Raw genomic sequence first — 19,297 nt, forward strand, 5'->3', positions numbered from 1 at the left:
TCAATCTGGACACATGATTATTAATTAACATTACCTGGGAAATGGTATATATTTAAACTGTGAGGTAAATGTTGTTTTGAAACTTTCACATCATACATTAGCCTCCATAAATTTTGAATGAACACTAGTTGTAAAGCAATTCTGAATATCTTTTAGTAAAATAACTCAGAACATGAATATGCATCACATTGTAAATGAAATGCAACTTATCTGGATCTTAAGTTGTCTCTCACTGTCCAATAGCTTCCAGTTTTGAGTTTTGTTTTTATTGTTTAACTGTAAATTTTACTAAATTGAAAATATCAATGTTCATGTATTATAATTCCAGGAAATAAATGGCTTTCGGTTGATTTTGGTCAGATGCTGGTCCTCTGTGGGCATCTTACTAGACAGTGCTGGATTGCATTGCTAGGTTCTAACACTGTCTGGTAACGATGTTTAAAGAGCGTGCCATAGTCAACAGTCACTGAATATCATTTATGCACTGTTGGTTAGCCTACATTTTGAGGGGACTTAAATATAAAGGCAAAGATGTGATGTTGAGGCTTTACAAAGCACTGGTCAGACCACATTTGGAGGATGTGAGCAGTTTTGGGCCCCATATCCATAGAAGGAGAGAGTATAGAGGAGGTACAATGATGCCAGAGATGAAAAGATTAAAGTATGAGAAATTTTGAATGGTTCTGGACCTGTACTCACTGGAGTTTAGAAGAATCAGGGGGGAATCCCATCAAAACATTCTGAATATTGATGGGGCTGGATAGAATGATTCTGCAGAAGATGTTCCCGTGAGTGGGAATGTTTTGACCAGAGGCATAGCCTCAAAATAAAAGGACGTCCCTTTCAAACAGAGATGAGGAGAGGTTTGTAAATCTATGGATTTACAGACAGACAGCTGTGCAGACCATGTCATTAGATAGATTTGTTGATAGGTTCTTGATTAGAACGGGCATCAGAGATTATGGGAGAAGGCAGGAGAATGAGGTCAAGAGGAAAATTGCATCAGCTATGATTTAAATACAGAGCAAACTTGATGGGCTGAATGGCCTAATTAGGGTGGCACGGTTGACGTAGCGGTTAGTGCAATGCCTTTACAGCGCCAGTGATCGGGATCAGGGTTCGAATTCCATACTGACCGTAAAGAGTTTGTCTGTTCTCCCCATCTCTGCGTGGGAGCTCCGGTTTCCTCCTACTGTTTGAACTGTGTCGGGGTCATAGGTTAATTGGGTGGCATGGACTCGTGTCTAAAAAATTATAAAATTGAAAATACACCTTGGTCTTATGGACTTATTTCTTGGATTCATTTACTGTCCCACTGAAATTCTCAAAATCACACCCTGTACAGAATTGATTTGATGTGAGGACAAAGGAAGTTCTGAGAAACATCAGAATTAAGAAAAGGTAAAATCCATTTGTTATTTATTACAGGTAGATGTTTATTTTCAATTCTCAGTTTTGCAAATGTAGTTTTCAAAATATTTTCTTGCATTTGTATTCCAAAACCATGAGGCTCTATTAAAGGAAGTTTGATTACAGAGGTGCCAATAGTTTTCTAGTACTCTCTGTAAACCTTAATTTGTGGAAATAAATATTCTGAGAAGTCTCCAGAGTTGTGGAAGCCTTAAATGAGCTCTTCATCTTTGGGCATTGGGAGAATAGTCCAATCATGGAGGGCTTAGAGCTGTATTTGTGAATGAGAGCAGTTATTTTATTTGATGTAGGAAAGTGAGTAATGTTAACTGTTTCAGGTATACAGAAAAATTTTGAAGTATTTTATAATTTATATTCTTTATATTTTCCCCATTGAAGACAGACCCACGTTTTCATCCACTGGAATAATATTATTTTTGGATCAGAGGGGTCACAATTGCCTTCATTTTGTTTCGTTGGCTAATACTAAACCATCTTCCCTATTTCGTTGCTGTTTTAGGCCCCCTTCAAGCACCACCTTAACCCAAGAATTTGCCTGTAGGAATTACAGAGATGAATGAATACATGCACCTGACACAATTGGAGTTCTTTCTCTTTGTTAATTACAAATTCATCAATTAAAGAGCAACATTTTTTTTAATGAGACCAAATTGGTCTAAAATATTATTTTGTTCAAAGTCCTTATTTGGAGCTGACATATTAGTGAGTTGCAAGTTCAATGCCTCTTTTTATTGGAGAACATTGCTGCCCGTTGATGTCCAGAGAGGCATGGCTAAAGTCTAGATTGCAGCAGGTGAACGTGTAGAATCAGAATCCATTGTCATGAACAAGTTATGAAATTCAGTGTTTTGCAGCCGCGTCAAAGAGCAGACATTCATTTTATTACATCAGTGTAAGAAAAAAATAATAATCATAAAATTATTGATCATTTGAGAATCTGATGGCGGAGGGGAAGAAGCTGTCCTTGTGCCGTTGAGGGCTCATCTTTAGGTGCCTGTACCTTTTTCCCTGATGGCAGTAGGGTGAAGAGGGCATGGACTGGGGGTCTTTGAGGATAGAGGCTGCTTTTTTAAGACACCGCCTCATGTAGATATCCTTGATGGAGTACAGTCTGGTGCCTGTGATGTCACAGGCTGAGTTAACAACCCTCTGGAGTTTATTCTTGTCTTAATAGTTTGTGCCTCTGTACCAGACATTGATACAGATGGCCAGAATGCTCTCCACGGTACACCTGTAGAAGTTTTCAAGACATACCGAATCTCAGACATCTCACAAAGTATAGCCACTGGTGAGCCGTCTTTGTGACTTCATCAATGTGGAGGCTCCAGGACAGATCCTCAGAGATGTTACACCTAGAAATTTGAAGCTCTTGACCCTCTCAACTACTGAACCCTCGATGAGGTCTGGGTTGCGTTCCCCTGACTTCCTCCTGAAGTTCACAATCATCTCCTTGGTTTTTCTGACATTGAGCATTAAATCGTTCAACAAGCTGATCTCCCTCCTGTACACTTCCTCATTGCTGTTTGAGATTCTGCCGACAACTGTTGTATCAGTTGCAAACTTGTAGATGGTATTGGAATTATACCTGGCTACACAGTCATGGGTGCGCTTGTGTTGCTAATCAGTGAGGAGGAGATGTTGTTTCCAATTCATACTGACTGTGGCCTTCCAATGAGAAAGTCAAGGGTCCATTTGCAGAGGGGGGTACAGAGGCCTTGAGTTTGTAGCTTCTTGACCAGCACTGAGGGAATAATGGTATTAAGACCAAGCTGAAGTCAATGAAGAGCAGCCAAATGTATGAATTGCTCTTTTGAGGTGGCCAGAGCAGAGTGAAGAACCAGCATTATTGCATCTGCTGTAGAGCGATTGCGGCGATAGGCGAATTGCAATAGGTCCAGATCTTTGCTTAGGTACCTGTTAATTCTGACCGTGACCAGCCTCTCAAAGCATTTCGTCACAGTAGAAGTTAGTGTTAGTGGGCAGTCGTCATTGAGGCAGCTCACACTGTTCTTCTTGGACACTGGGATGAATGATGCCCTTTTGAAGCAGGTTGGAACCTCCGGCTGTCATATGAGAGGTTGAAAATGTCCATGAACACTCTGGCTAGTTGGTTGGCACAGATTTTCAGTACCTTGCTAGGTACACTGTCAGGGCCTGACACCTTGCCAGATTCACCCTCTTGAATGATGTTCCGACATTGCCCTCAGAGAAAGATATCACAGGGTCCTCAGCCTTTTAAGGGATTTCTGAATTCCGCAAATCTATGAAATGGAAAAGAATAAGGACAGAAAATAATTAGAAACATGACTTGGAATGTATACAGAATGTCTGCATAAAAAGGTTTTTTAGGTTTAATATATTTGGCCTGTAATATCAGTGAAATGTAGAAAGTGGCAAAAGATTCAGTATATTCCCAGGTCCACGTCATGACTGTTGGTTGATATCGCTGGTTGCTCTCTGTAGCATTATAAACAGTGGGTGAAAAAATCCAGGGCAAGGAAGGGGCCACTAAGCCACTGTTAAAAGTGAGATTTGAGAGAAACAAAAAGGCTAGTTAGGTATGGTAGTGAATTCAGGAGGGTGGGGTTAAAGTGAATGGATTTCTGATCAATGAGGAGAGAAAGAGGAGATGAACTTAACCAGAATTTTTTTCTCGTCAAAGTAAAAATGTTTTTTCTTAAAATTGGTGATCTCCAACTTTGGTAATGAGCAATTAGAAAAGCTATTTTACATCAAAATTAAGATTTTTCTACTTCAATTAAAAACTACCTGCCATTCCCTAGTGAATTGAGTGGTCCAATTGCAGGCAATAGGAATGGATGGTGCAAGGAAACAGACTGGTTACACAAAACATTCAAATAGCTGGCTTTGGCATAATATAATGTGAGATCATTGTATCCATACAGCCTAGAAATGGGCCATGTAAGCGTATCTGGTCCATGCTAACCTTGTTGCATATTTATGCTAATCCCATTTGGCCACTTGAAGCCTCTCCCCTTTATCTTTCTCATCCAAGTAACTTTCCAAATGCCTTTTGTACTGTGATTGGATCTGACCCTGCCACATTCTCTGGCAACTTGCTCCAAATCCTACCATCCTTATGTGGAAAAATCAACAACTCACATCGCCTTTAACTTTCTCCCCTCTCATTTTTAAACCTGTGCCTTCTATCTAATTCTACGATCCCTCACACTGGGAAAAAAACTCTACTGTCTAGTAATTCTATGTCCCTCATAATTTTGAAAAACTCCGGAAAGTCACTTCTTGACCTCCTGACCCAACCAATCCAATCTCTCCTTGCAACTACAGCCCTCCAGACCTAGTGAATCTTTCACTCCAATGCTTCCTGCAATGTGGCGACTAGAACTGCTGTCAATTCTCCAAATGCGATCTAACCAATATTTTAACACCTTCAACATGGCATTGTAAGTCACTTGTGATGAATCAGTATTGATATAAATACTGTGGTTTCTGTTCAAACTTGATACAGAACTTCAGCAATAGAAGGAATTTATCAAAATTAAGAGATCACAATTAGCTTCTATGCCTCTTTCTGATCAATGGATAAATATTGCCAAGATATTGAAATTCACAGCCTTTTCTTTGAGAATTACTGAGTTCAAAGTCCAAGGACTGTCACTCTCACAAGACCGAAAGTGCTGGCATTTCTCTTGCCAAACATCTTTTCACCTACCTCTTCTACTTTGCATATTAAAAGAATGTTATCAATGCATTCAGACCAAAATATGGACATGAACAGTTAGAAGTGAAGACTTGTCAGTTAAATTGTGACTGCACAACTTGGACACCAGTGTTAACTTTGGCCCCTCTATGCGGGCCACAGCCGACTCAAGCGGGATAGCTTCTTGGACTATAGTTGAAAATCAAAATTGTTGAGATAATTAAATGTAAATTAAATGTTTGCTACCCCATAAAGGTTGAATATGCGCTTTACGAAAGTTTGCTTTTATGAAAGGTTTTTAGTGGGTTTTTGCTTTTACGAAAATAACTTCCAAAAGTATTGAATGGGTCTTTGCTTAACGTTATTTTGGCTTACGAAAGGTTTCATAGGAACGCTGTAGTTTGGTAAAGCGAGGTATTCCTATATATACCTGCTGTTGACATAATTACATTTCATATATCATTTTTTAGTTTTGGAAAATGTGAAAAATAATCCATGTGAATTAATCAGAAAAGTTCTTATTTAAATTTGCATGATTTCATATTTTAAACTGCAGAATCTTTTGCCTGGAACAGGCTTTTATTGAATGTAATTTGTTAGATGCATTTAACTAGACTTTTGCTCCAATCTACAGTATGAGTTTGGATTGTGCCGACATATTAGTGAGCCAGTTGATTCTAGTACTTTGGTAGATGACATTCACTCAAACTGTAATTATTATCCACCCTCTGAGACCATACTCATTTCAACACTTTGCTGAGGGTAGTAATGAATGCTTCACGATAAAAGGAAAAAAAGTACTTTAAGCGTGAAGTAAAATATTGCAGGAAAAGAGAAATACAGTGTAGTTCTTACATTTTACATACATGCACAATGTTAGAAAGGAAGCAATAGAAATCCCTTTGTAATACACAGAATAAAGATGTCTCTTCTTGATTTTTAGCCTGGTGACTTAATTTGTTAGTGAGTTACTCTGTTAGCTTTACGAAGATGAAACTCTACTCCACCATCATTTGGATTAGGCCAATGTTTGATAAAAACCACTGAGTAAACCAATTTCAAAAGACCTAGGTGATTCAAGAAGAAAATGGGATTAATGTAAAGCTCTGTATTGTCCAGTTATATGCCTTTCATGCTATTTTGTTTCTGGTGGGATTTATTGTAGTTAACATCACAATGGGCACCAATATTAATCAAACTGATATCAAATGCCAGAGGCTGGCCTGCTTCATCTTTTCCCAAAATGCCTGTGCTTATCTGTGTTTGGTTACTGGGTGTACCTATTGCGTGAGAAGTGCCTAATCCTTTGTTTAATATTAACTGAACGTGCAAACAAGACACAGAGTCCATGCCAGATAAGAGTAATGGCAATAAGTAAAATGCTGATCTCTAATTCCAAAATGGAAGAAGCAAAACTGGCCTTAGCTTCTTAACCTCGGGTTATCAGTGAATTGTTAAATTGTCCTTGAATTTTACCTGTGTCCACACATCAACTAGGAGAAACCTTTTGAATTGTTACAAGATCAAACCAGCAACCACAAAGAAGGCATATCACCAGGGGTAAAGATGAACAATTACTTTATTAACAAAAATTCACCTTCAAACTTTAATTAAAAATCCCCCCCTTTTATAACAATGTCCACTGGTTACTATGCAAATTCCTATAACAGTGTAAAACTAATAAATTCCCCAACCTAAATATAACATATGTAATTAAAGTCTAAGTTATACTTCCAACCAGCCCAGAGAAAAACTTAGACACAAACACAAAACACACAATGTGAAATATAAAGTGTTCACAATCACTACTCTGGAGACAAAGTCATGGAGAACAGGTTCAGCTTTATTTCGAGTCTGCAGAGTCGGGTGTCCCTTGTGTGGAGACACATTGGAGGTTCTGAATCATCACTCTTTTGTACAGTCCCGCGCTCAACATCACCCCACCTTCATTTACCTTCTTCCAATCAGAATCCCAATACATTACAACATTCTCCTTTTCCCTTCCGTCAATTCCTCCCTCTTCATACATCGCATGTTATGTTAATTAGTTCATTCCCTCCTTAGGGGCGTCTAAGTTAATATTCATGTCTCTATTAAGCAAGCGCAGTACTAGCTATAGACTACCTTGGGTCACTGTACCAGCCTGAACCAGATCCTTGCATCCTTGGGGATCCTGATAAGAAGAGGCCTACTAGCTAGTATTGTCTGTTTTCAAGCTCTCATTCTTTGCATTCCATCCCTTTTCACAGAATGGTGCGAGTTTAATCATCTTCAACCGTATTTCACACACAAGACTCACAAAACTTCGATTTCAACTGAATCAAAGATCATAAACAAAATTCAGTTTGTTTGGTAAACTGAAGCCAAAAGATCTTTGAGAGAGAGAGAGCACAAAATTCAAAGTTGTCTTGTGTTGCTTGCAGAGAGAGGAACCACAGACTTGATCCGTCCGATCCTTCTGGCTGCCTTTGGAATGTTCATCCTTTTTGAAATCCCAACACTCTAAACTGTCCTCCAGACCATGACTCATGCTCTGGGTCTTCTTCCGCTCCACAGCACCCCCAGTGGTGGTTTATCGTCCAAGTCTTCTGCACATGCCCAAGCCGACTCCCACTCTCTCAGCAGTCCACCTTCACCTTGGCTCTCCAAGGCAAACTGTCACTTTTCAACACAAAACCGCACAACACATCGGCCAATACACAACACAGAACTCTGTTACAGAATACAGAATCACCATCAGGAATTCACTTTTTCTATTTTGCTGATGTCATTTCTCACACATTCATATGCCTTTATTGTTTTCATCATTGTGAAATAACAAGGCAGATGGTGACAACTAATTTCATAAAAAAATGTTCCAAGTTAATCTGCAACAGTTGTTTCCTGTGACTTTTGCAGAGATTATGATCAACTATTGGATGATGGGAGGTTTTCATTATAATAACTAATATACAGGAAAACTATTTTAAAAGAAATATGCAAAATAAGATAGTGCATGTTTTTTCATCATTATTAATGTCAGGAAAAGCTCAAACCTAGAAGTATATTTCACCATACCCAAAGCATTCCCCAAAGGAAAGATGAAAGTTCCTGCATTATAAAATTGACCATATTCATCAAAGTATACTGAGTTTATTGATATTTTATATGAATGCAAAGTCTTTTATTTATTGATATTTAAAGGGTGTAAAGCATTTTTTTAAACTGTTTGGAAGGAGGCAAACTAATGAAGCTGTTAAGACTGGATAATACTGTTCATTGGTAAAATCAAGATAGGTTTAAAATGAATTCCTCTTTTGCCTGCTTATTGTATTTGTTCGTGCAGCCAAAAGATTGAGCATCTGATAAATGCAATTTATTAGTATGTCCAGCTTTGAAATTGAGGCAGACACTTGAATATTTGGTGGGGGTTTCTGCTAGCTTCTTGTTTTGCTCAGTTAAAACAGTTGCTTGCAGTAAAGTAAAGGATCATTTTGAATTATTGCATGTGGTACAGAGTTATTTCAATTTACCAGTAATGTTTTCCAAATAAAAGGGAAAAAAATATATATTGTTGAGGATTACATGTTTGGCCTTAGTTTTCCAAGAACAATGGGAAAATAAACTGAATTCTAGTGGTGACAGTATGGTTACTAGTTGCCCAAGCTGATTGCATGTTGATTGACGTCTTACCAGGCAAGGTTAGATATAGCTACTTCAGTCTAATACTGTCTGGTAATGCGGTTGATCTCATGCCACAAGTTCTTCATGATGAGGGAGAAATTCCAGCAGAGCTAGCTATCAATGTCATTTGTCGATGAGGCCAGTCCAGGGGTTAAGCTATGGGCTGTGCACTGCTGTTTGGGCGTGTCTCTGAAGTCCATTCAAGTGTATCAGTTCAAAGTGCAACTTTAATTCGTCTGGCCTGTTAATATCTAACAGCATTATTCAGCAGAAAAAGACCCATGCTACCATTTCTCTGAATTTATGCCAAACTGCTTTGTAAAAGAACTAAGGTTGTTGATTAACATTTACTCACCTGTACCCAAAAAAGATACACAAAGACATGGGTTCAGGTCTAGCAATTTTAGATAATGCAACACCTCTGTCCTATTTATCGATGCAAATTTATCCATATCTCCTGTCTCTATTTTTCACCAAACGTTTGACTTTTGAAATACGGTTTGAAAAAAGATCAATATATAATTAAACATGAGAAAGTCTGAGCATTATGCAAGCATAAAAGATCATTTATTTATGTTCAATATAATTGTAGCTATATTTTATAGAAGTTTCAAACCAGCATGTGTTTAAGTGGTTATTTCCTTATTAATGTGGTGGTTATGAACTTTTCATTATTTACCCGTGATATTGATGGCATCAGAAATGGAGGATTCAACTGTCTGGATCATTTTTATTAGGCCACCTTTATGCATTTTATTTAATAAAGTTTAATAAAATATTGGTTGTCGCAGTTCAAAATAATGTCATATTTCAAGAACCAGAGAACATTACAGCATAAAAACAGGCCATTTGGCCCTTCTAGTCAATGTCAAATTATTATTCTGGCCTGCACTCAGTTTATAGCCCTCCACACCTCTCCCATCCATGTACCTGTCCAAATTTTTCTTAAATGCCAAAACTGAGCCCACATTCACTTCAGTTGGCAGCTCATTCCACACTCCCACTACACTCTGTGTGAAGAAATTCCCCCTAATGTTCCCCCAAAACTTCTCCCCTTTTACCCCTAACCCATGTCCTCTAGTTGTATCTCACCTACCCTCAGAGGAAAAAGTCTGCTTGCATTTAGTCTATCTATATCCCTTATAATTTTGTATACCTCTGTCAAATCTTCCCACATTCTTCTACACTCCAGGCAATAAAATTCTAAGCTGTTTAACCTTTCTTTGTAATTAAGTTCAAGTACTGGAAACATCCCAGTATTATCTTCTCTGCACTCTTTCAATTGCACTAATATCTTTCCTGCAGGTAGGTAAGAAAAATTACACAATACTCCATTTAGCCTTACCAATGTCGTGTACAACTTTACCATAATAATCCAACTCCTGTATTCAATACTTTGATTTATGAAGGCCAATATGAAAGCTCTCTCTATGACCCTATCTACCTGTGATGTCGCTTGCATGGAATCATGTATCTTTATTCTCATGTCCATCTGTTCTACCACATTCCTCAGTGCCCAACCATTTACCATGTACGTCCTACCTTGGTTTATCCTTCCAAAATGCAAAACCTCATACTTGTCTGTATTAAATTCCATCTGCCATTTTTGAGCCTATTTTTCCATCTGGTCCAGATCCCTCTGCAAGCTTTGAAAGTCTTCCTTGTTGTCCACAACCCCTCTATCTTTATGTCATCTGCAAACTTTCTGATCCAATTTACCACATTATCATCCAAATCATTGATATAGATGACATACAGCAATGGTCCTAGTACCGATCCCTGAGGCATACCACTAGCCACAGGCCTCCAGTCTGAGAGGTAATCATCCACCACCACTCTCTGGCTTCTCCCGTCAATCAATGTCTATTCCATTTAGAGGTAGTACTCCGCATGAATACCAAGCGACTGAACCTTTCTGACTAACCTCCCTTGTGGAACCTTGTCAAAGGCCTTACAAAAATCCATGTAGACAACATCCACAGCCTTTCTTTCATCAACTTTCTTGTTAACCTCAAAAAGTTCTGAAAGATTTGTTAAACATGACCTACCACACACAAAGCCATGTTGACTATCCCTAATCGGTCCCTGGCTATACAAATAACTGTATATACGATCTCTTTGAACATCTTCCAATTACTTACCTACAACTGATGTCAGGCTCACTGGCCTAAATTTCCTGGGTTATGTTTGTAGCCTTTTTTAAACAGTGGAACGACATGCACCACACCTGTACCAGGAATCCTGCAACTACTATTCTGGCCTCCCTCAAAGTCCAAGGGACTAGCATTTCAGGCCCTAAGGATTTATCTATGCATATTTGCTTTAAGACAGAAAGCACCTCTTTGCTAATCTGTATAGGTCCTATGACCTCACCGCTTGTTTGCCTCAGCTCCCTAGACTCTGTGCCAGTTTCCGGAGTAAATGTAGATGCAAAAATCCCATTTAAGATCTCCCCATCTCTTTTGGCTCCATACATAGCTGACCACTCCGATCTTCAAGAGGACCAATTTTGACCCTTGCTATCCTTTGGCTTTTAATATGGCTGTAGAGTCCCCTAGGACTTTAGCCTTTCTGATTTCCTTCTGAAGTTTTCACTTGCATTTTTATACTCCTCAAGAACCCAGCTTCTCCTTGTGGCCTATACTTGTGAAACACCTCTCTCCTTATCCAAATCTTCAATATCCCTCGAAAACTAAGATTCCTTATGCCTTTTAACTTTGCCTTTAATTGAACAGAAAAATACAAACTGTACTCTCAAAAACTTGCCTTGAAGGATCTCCACTTACCGGACATATCCTTGCCAAAAAAACCTGTCCCAATCCACACATTCTAGATCCTTTCTCATTTCCTTAAAATCGGCCTTTCTGCAATTTAGAATCTCAACCTGATGATCAGACCTATCCTTATTCATAGTTATCTTGAAACTAATGGCATTATGATCACCGGACCCAAAATTCTGACACTTGTCCTGTCTCGTTCCCTAATAGGAGATACCGTATGGCATTCACTTTAGTTGGTTCCTCGATATTTTGAAATAGAAAACTTTCCATCTAGCCTTTTTACAGTAAGGGAGTCCCAGTCAACATGTGGAAAGTTAAAATCTCTGACTATCACAACTTTACGTTTCCGGCAGCTGTCTCATACCTCTGCAGATTTGCTCCTCCAATCCTGACTGACTGCTTGGTGGTCTATAATACAACCTCATTAATGTGATCATACCTTTCCCATTCCTCTGCTGCACCTCAGACGTGCCTCTGGTCTGTCCTGCCTGATGTTTTCCCTGACGAGAAATGCCACCCCTCCCCCTTTCATCCTTCCTACACTATTGCATCTGAAACTACTGAACCGCAGAACGTTGAGCTGCCCGTCCTGCAACCATTTCACTAATGGCCACAGTATCATAATTCCACGTGCCAATCCACACTCTTAGCTTGTCTGCCTTTCCTACAGTACTTGCATTTAAGTAGATGCACCTGAGAACACTACTTCCATCACAAATAACCCTTTGATTTCTGTCTTTATATGCGGTTTTAACATTTTTTTCCTCCTCCACTCCACTACCTGCTCTACCACTCTTGTTCCCATCTCTCCGCAAATCTATTTAACCCCACCCTGGAGCACGAGCAAACTTTCCCCCAAGGATATTGTTCCCCTCCAGCTCAGATGCAAACCGTCCCTCCCAGTACAGGTCACACCTTCCCTGGAAGAGAGTCCCCCCAATGATCCAGAACCTGAAGCATTTCTATCCTGCACCATCTCTTTAGTTACATTAATGTGCATTATCCTCCTGTTTCTAACCTCACTAACACGTGGTACAGGTAGCAATCCTGAGATCACAACCTGGAGGTCCTGTCCTTAAACTTCATATCTGACTAACTGAACTCCCCTTGCGGTACCTCCTCACCTTTCCTACCTACGTTATTGGTCCCCCCATGGAGCACAACATCTGGCTGCTCACCCTCCCTCCTGAGAATACCATGAACTCGATCTGAGATGAGGGAGGCAACATACCATCCAGGATACTCGATCCCTTCCACGGAATCTTAACTGTCCCCCTAACTATGGAATCCTCTATCTCTACAGCTCACCTCTTCTCCTCCCTTCCCTTCTTAGCCACAGGACCAGACTCTGTGCCATACCCACGATGACCTTCTACACTCGTGTTGGTTGGCACAACAGTTAGCGCAATGCCAGCAATCAGGACCGGGCTTCAAAACCTGCAATGTCTGTAAGGAGTTTGTATGTTCTCACTGTGTCTGCATGGATTTTCAACGGGGGTTCCAGTATCCTCCCATCCTTCAAAACATACCAGGGTGTAGGTCATTTGGGTGGAAATGGCCTGTTACCATGCTGTATGTTGGATGTATGTCATCTGCAAAGTTAATCTGCAAGTGTCTCCAGGATTTTGAATGCTTGGAACATGTTTTTAAAGATATATTTGCTAAAATTTGAACCTTAAATATAGCTTGTCATCAAATGCTCCTTGGAAATTGAAATTGAAATGGACTATTCAGTAAACTTCACTTAGTATCAAGTCCATCCTTGTTCCTTCCTTTTTATTAAACTTCATCTGCTGAGATTCTGTGCATTCCACCACCCTATTTAAATTCTGTTCAATTTATCACTGTTCACTTCGAAGTTCACAAAGTCTAAGTTTTGCATCAGTCATAAATTTGGAGATTGTACCCTGTATCCCTAGGTCCAGGACATTCATTTGGATCTAAAAAAAGTAATGGGCCTAATGCCTGGGAAGTACCATGGTTGACCTTTCTCCGGACATTCTCTGTGAACTTCTGTCATCCATCATATCGCCAAGTCTACCCATGCTATTGGAATTGTCTTTATTTGCCACATTAAAGATAAGCCTTTTTTGCAGCACGTAAAAGCCCTCTGAAGTCCGTGCGTATTTAGTATCTGCATTACCTTCATCAACTCTGTCCTATTGCCTCATCGAAATATTCTAATAAATAAACACAATTTGAACTAGTCTGCTCAAAGCAAAAAGCAAAGTGCTAGAACATATCAATGGGTTGAGCAGTGTATGTGGGGGCAGAATTGTCCTGGCTTCCCTTAATTGCCCCTTTTCCCCCATCAGTATGCATGGTTTAAAAAAAAATCTTTTTGACCGACAGCACGTTAACAGGCCCTTTTGGCCCATGAGCCCGTGCTGCCCGATTACACACAATTGACCTACACTTCTCTGACTTTTATAACAGCAGGGAATACTAATTAGATACTGGTTAGAACCCAGATCACTGGTGTTGTAAAGGTGTTGTGCTAACTGCTCCACACACTTAGTTGGTTTGTTTCATAACACAGGAACAGGACATTTGGCACAAGGAGTTGATGCCAGTTCTCAGAATGCATCCATCAATAACATTTCCCACCACCTATTCTCATTTATCAATCAATAACTTCCCGTCGATTTTCTTGCCATCCACCTAGGTAGGGATAATCAGTATTCCAGGTGACGCAAAATGCTGGAGAAACTCCGCAACCACACAGCATTCTTTATATAACAAAGATAAGGATACACAACCAATATTTCAGGCCTGAGCTGAGGGGCAGGGGGAGGAGCACAGGCCCACAGAGGCAGGCGTCATAGTTGCACATGGATAGGAGGGCACGAGAGAAAAAAAACTGGGAAGTGACCAGGAGGGGGGATGACTCTGCGAATGGAGAGGAAAGGGGGATGAAGAGCTGTAGGAAATGAGACAGAGGAATGGGGAATGAGGAGTGTCCCAACAGAAACCAGAGGGTCAATGTTAATACCATATGGTTGGAGAAATATTAGGTTGTTCTTCTAATGTATGGGTGGCCTTGGATTGGCCATGCAAGAAGCCGTGTACAGGCATGTTGGGGCGGGAATGGGCCACAGAATTGAAGGGGTTGGCCTCTGGGAGCTCCGTCACTGATGCAGACAGAGCGAAGGTGCTCAGCAAAATGTTCTCCCAGTCTGGCTAATGTTTCTCTGTCTCCAAAACCAGATCATACATCAAGTTAAAACTGAATGTAGCATCTTCTTTCTGCAAAATATTCTGCAAGTTGGAAATGTTGCACAATTAATTAGATTATTTAGAACCTATCTCCCAAAAAAAATCTTTATGCCTAAGGCTTTAGGTTAATTTCTTGTTTGAAGTAAAATGCTCACCAAATAGTTGAAACAATTTGATGCTGTTTTTTGTATTTTTTGCACTGTTCCTATTAATCATTAATTAGAAATCTGAAATATGTAAATTTAATCCACAATAAAGAATGAATTTAATTAAATGTACTTTGCATTCATCTTTCCTGCTGGTGTGTTTGTAGATGTATTTTGCTGGATAAACTAAAAGTTCTGAATTCAGACAAATAAATATTCAGAAATAAATATACTGTGGATTCTAATGTCAATTCCAATTTATTACACAATCAAGCTGTGAACAGTTCAAGTTAAAATTCAAGTTAATGTTAAAATGTTAAAGCTGGTTTATTTCTATTAAAAAAAAGTTTTAAAAGTAGTGACATGAGAAACAAGATAGTTGGCAGAATATATGAGAAGTTTGCCATTGAATTGATCATTCCAATTCCAATATCCAAGTTTATTCCCATATTTTCAATCTATATTTGGCTGTGTTTCTCCCAACTACAACATTAATAAATGTACTATCCTCAACAAGTTTTACTGTCACTCCTATGGTTTTAATGCTAATATTTGGTAGAAACTTAATGCACAAAGTCTAGCCTGATTTGTACCTCATTGATATTCTCCATTTTCTTTTTAACATCCAAAAATGTGATAATAACTGGTGAGGTCGGGATCATTTTTTCTTTGATGTCCCCACAATCTATTGGTAGTTTCCGGAACTTTGACTGGTAGGATTGGCTGATAGTTAGAGGGCAGCTTTTTCACTTCCATCACAATTTTTCAATTAAATTAACTTCACAAGATGTAAGTAAAAACACAATGTTGGAGAAACTCATCAGGTCAAACAGTGTACTCTATATAGCGAAAATAAAGATAAAGAACCAATGTTTCGGGCTTGAGCCCTTCATTGAGGAATGAGCAAAATGTAGACAGGCACCCAAACTTTGTTGAATGTGAAATCAGCATTTGGGAAAGGTACCCCGTAGATTGCACTGGCTGTGGAGTACAAGATGAGGGCAGATGAGAGAACAAATCTGAGGAAATGTATACTCCTCAGAATGGGGGCATGTGTTGGAGGGAATATAAGTGATACGGGGTCTTATACAGTTCCTCTGCGAAGAAGTGAAAAAGAAGCAATTTGCATATAAGGTTTAGGAAGCTAAAATTGGACATGGCCTTAGAGGAAATTCAATGATGCAGGAAATAGCTCAAGCAGGGCGTTAAGAAGCCCAAGTGGTCCTTGGTGAGCAGAATTAAATAGAATCCCAAGTCATTTTGTGTTTAGCGCAATGCTATTACAGTGCCAGCACTTGGGTTCGAATCCCGCACTGTCTGTAAGGAGTTTGTACGTTTTCCCCATGTCTGGATGGGTTTCCTCCAGTTACTCCTGTTTTCTCCCACTGAGTTTGGGCGCCTGCCTACATTTTGCTCATACCTTGATGAAGGGCTCAAGGCTGAAATGTTGGTTATGTATATTTATCTCTGCTACACTGTTTGACCTGCTGAGTTTCTCCAGCAGTGTGTTTTTACTTCAACCACGGAGTCTGCAGACTTTTGGAATTTTACTTCTGGGGCAAGGTCATTTCTTACCAATTTGATTGAGTTTTTGGGGAGGTGACAAAGATGATTTGAGGGTAAGACAGTGGATGATGTCTACATGAACCTTAGTAAGGTGTGTTGGACAAGGTCCCTCATGGTAGACTGTTCCAGAACATACAGATGCATGTAGTTTAGAACCTTACAACATGACAACACAGAAACAGACCCTTTAGCCCATCTAGTCTGTGCTGGATTATTTTTCCAGCCAGTCCCTTTTTTTTTGAAAATTTTATTTATAGTTTTACAAACTCGTATTAACCAGGTGTTATAAGGAAACAATTCTCCCCTTTACAGATCTTTGTTTGCCAAGTCCTCCCTTTTCCCTTCCACCCCATCTTTCCCTACCCCCCCCATCAGTCACCCTCCCTCCCATTCAACCCAAGCAAAAACTTAAAAATCAATTATTAAAAATAATGATATGAATATGCAAAGAAGGAAAGAAAGAGAGAAAAAAGGAGGGGAGCCGGCAGGATTTCCAAGTTGTCTCCTCATTCTCAGTGTTTCAGAGCGTGTGAGATCCAATTGTTCCTGTTGAGAAGGGCTCTGGGGAGGCTAATCACACCTGTGTTTTGACATGCCACAGGTATGGCTGCCATTCCTCAATGAATGTGCCATATCTCCTCCTTAAGTTATAAGTAATTATCTTCAGGGGAACACAGCTCTGCATCTCCGTGTTCCATTTTGCTGTGCTTAGCTGAGAGTTAGATTTCCAGGCAACCATTATGCATTTCCTGACCATCGCCAAGGTCACCTTCACAAATTGAATTTGATGTTCAGATAATCTTGGACACACATCCACAATGTCACCAAGAAGAAGCAAGGCTGGGTCTGGCGGATATTCCACCCTGTGATTTTTTTTCAAAATGTCCCCTAATTCTATCCCCTGGCACATAGCCACGTTGAATGCACAAACGTTCCTGTCTCTCCACCACATCTAAAATACATCTGAGATTTCCGGTTTGACCTTATGTAATCTTTGCGGCATGAGATAAAAGTGATGCAAAAAGTTGTATTGCACCAGCCTATATCTGGCGTTAATAACCACCTCCATGCAGTCCCAGCAAAGGTCGGACCAGCATCGCTCAGGAATTGTTCCCAAATCCAACTCTCATCTTGGCCTCAGCTTATGGAGTCCCGGTTTCGGGCTCTCATTTTGGAACAGGAAATACATAGCCAAAATACATTTACATGTGATCCCCCTTTAAATTAGAACCTCCACGTCATTACACAATGGCAGAGCCAAAGATGGACCTAATTTGTCCCTTAAAAAGGATCTTAGTTGAAGATAGCAGACGAAAGTCTTGTTTGATAAGTTAAATTTATTTTATAGTTATTTAAATGGCATAATATGCCCCTTCTCGTAGCAATCCTCGACACACCTGATCCCTTTCTGGCACCAGGTGGCCAGGATCTTATTACCCATAGTCATAGGGATTAATTTATTTTGGGTTAGGGGTTTTTAGGGGACAACCCTACTTTTAACCCAATAATCTGGTTTATTTTTTGCCATGCTCGAATTAAGTGCTTTAATATCGAGTTGTCTGTTTAGTTTGCGTTATTAATTTAGTATCCCATTTGTAAATAATGTTTCCTGCTATCTCCTCCCCTACCGTGTGTAGACCAATTTGTGCCCAGGAGGGTAAACCATCCCTCTCAAAGAGCGAGGCAATAAACCTTGCCTGGGCCGCCTAATAATATTTTTTTTAAATCCAGGAGTCTCATCTCTCCCAGGATAAAATCCCAGGTCATTTTCTCCTTGGAGACTCTAGCTGCTTTGTTCTTCCACAGTAATTGTCTGAGACATCCACCAAGTGTTTTGAAAAAACTCGGGGGCAGCGGTATAGGCAACGATTGGAAGAGGTATTGTAGCCGTGGCATCACTTTCATTTTAATGCAGCTTACCCTGCCCATCAACGTGATAGGCAGATGCATCCACCTGCACAAGTCCTCCTCAATGTTTCCAAGAAGAGAGAGATAATTCAATTTATATAAATTTTGTAAATTCTTATCTATCCATGTTCCTAAATATTTCATACCCTTTTGTAGCCACTTGAACTTACTCTCCCATTGGTATTTCTCATACTCCCCACGTTAGTGGCATTATTTCAATCTCACCATAATTAATTTTATATCCCGAGATTTTGCCATAGTCCTCCAGTAGAGTCTGCAACCTGGCCAATGACCCTTTTGGTTCTGTCAAATGTATCAAAGCATCATCTGCGAACAGGTTAATTTTGTGTTCTTTCTGGCCCACTCTAAAACCTTTAATGCCTGAATCCCGTCAAATAGTTTCTGCTAATGGTTGAATTGCCAATGCGAATAGAGTAGGAGATAGCAGACAACCCTGTCTACTAGATCTGGTCAGTGGGAAAGCTGAAGATGTCTGTCCATTAGTGATAACTTTGGCCTTGGGTTTGTTGTAAAATGCTTTAACCTAATTTAAATGTCCAAATCCAAATTTTTCCAGCACTTTCACCAAAAAGTCCCATTCCAGACTATCAAAGGCTTTCTCACCATCAAGTGATATGGCTATTCTTGGTTCCACCCTTGATTGTGCCAGGTATATTATATTAAGTAACCTATTTATATTGTCTGCCGATTGTCTTCTCTGCACGAATCCCACCTGATGTGGATTTACTAGCTTTTCCTAACTAGATCTTATATTTTTTTAAGGAGCATCGAATATCCAGATAGAAGAGGACTGTGCCCCCTTCATACTTCACAGGGAAGCCCCTCTTCCTTGCTCCCAAGAGTTTTACCTCTTCTGAAAAGTAGCCAGGGTTTCTGTCCCAGAC

The 19,297-nt window shown here is 39.7% G+C and overlaps 1 long non-coding RNA gene across 4 annotated transcripts in view; it reads left to right on the forward strand.

Moving 5' to 3' along the window:
* Positions 1–19,297, forward strand: part of LOC138754256 (uncharacterized) — a 37,824-nt gene that overhangs the window by 14,077 nt on the left and 4,450 nt on the right. For 2 of the 4 annotated variants that reach the window (XR_011351617.1, XR_011351619.1), the window contains one exon: positions 1,931–15,046. The exons of 1 other annotated variant lie outside the window; for it this stretch is intronic. This is a non-coding gene — a long non-coding RNA (uncharacterized lncRNA). Of the gene's footprint in view, positions 1–1,930; positions 15,047–19,297 lie in introns of those variants that run through there. One more of the 4 variants, XR_011351620.1, reaches the window with a different exon arrangement.

This window comes from Narcine bancroftii, chromosome 2 (assembly GCF_036971445.1).
Source record: "Narcine bancroftii isolate sNarBan1 chromosome 2, sNarBan1.hap1, whole genome shotgun sequence".
In the NCBI taxonomy this organism is placed as follows: domain Eukaryota; kingdom Metazoa; phylum Chordata; class Chondrichthyes; order Torpediniformes; family Narcinidae; genus Narcine; species Narcine bancroftii.